Below are 1,214 nucleotides of genomic sequence, written 5' to 3'. Positions count from 1 at the left end.
TTTGTTGAGCAGAAATATCACCTATGCAATAAATTTAGAAGAATTAATTATTTAGAAAGTTGGTAGACTCATGCTTAGAGTGATTTCTATGTACATGTCAACTGATTGTGGGAAATGAACTCTTCTCTTAATAGTAAAACTACCGAAAAAAATGTAATTTTAAAATTTGACTTGTGTTATGGTGAGTGGAAGTGGGCAATACTCCTCTGAGTTTTGGATTTTGCTTCTTCAAGCTAGGTAATAGTTTCAGTAGGCTGTATAATTAAAAGGGCTTTACAAAAAACAAGTCTAGATAATGCCCTGTGTTACTTTTAAAATCAGGAATTCCAGGCAAATTTCACACAACCTATCTATATAAAAGTAGCTATGAATTTTTATGTCTCATATGAACACAATTTCATATACCAGGCAATTCCAGTCTTCATAAAAAAAACTGAAGGGGGACCTAGCCAGTTTGGCTCAGTGGATAGAGCACCAGCCTGAGGACCAAAGGGTCCCAGGTTCAATTCCAGTCAAGGGCATATACCTTGGTTGCAGGCTCCTCCCCAGCCCGGGGCCCTGGTCAGGGCTCCTGCAGGAGGCAACTAATTGATATGTTTCCCCACATCGATGTTTCTCTCTGTCTTTCCCTCTCTCTTCCATTCTCTCTAAAAATCAATGGAAAAATATTCTCAGGTGAGGATTAACAAAAACAAACAAACAAAAAATAAATAAATAAAGGTGATTAAATGGTTTTTTTAAAAAAACTGAAGGGTTATCAGTGATGATGGAAGGAGACTTGACTTGAGGTGGTGGACATGCAATAGAGTGTACAGATGATGTATGGTGGAATTGTGCACCCGAAACCTGTATAATTTTGTTAATCAGAGTCACCCCAATAAATTCAATAAAAAGGAAAAAAATCAGTCACCCCAATAAATTCAATAAAAAGGGAAAAAATCAAACTACAGAAGACTAAAAAAATTTTTTAAAATAAAGATTCTCATCTAAATATAAAATGAAACATTTATTATAGAAAAATTCAAAATAACAATTATTGATAATTAATCATAAACTATTATATTTAATTAATAAATAGTTGCAATAAATAAATTAGTATTACCATTTTTATTTCCTTCACCCAGCAACACCTGCTGATACTATGGAAGAACCCTTGAGAGACTGTTCTAGATCTCTTTGGGTTCATGTTTAGGCAAGACTATTCCTGCTCGATT

The sequence above is a fragment of the Myotis brandtii genome, unplaced genomic scaffold (genome assembly GCF_000412655.1).
Source record: "Myotis brandtii unplaced genomic scaffold, ASM41265v1 scaffold197, whole genome shotgun sequence".
NCBI classification, from domain to species: Eukaryota; Metazoa; Chordata; class Mammalia; order Chiroptera; family Vespertilionidae; genus Myotis; species Myotis brandtii.
This window is presented reverse-complemented; position numbering follows the sequence as displayed.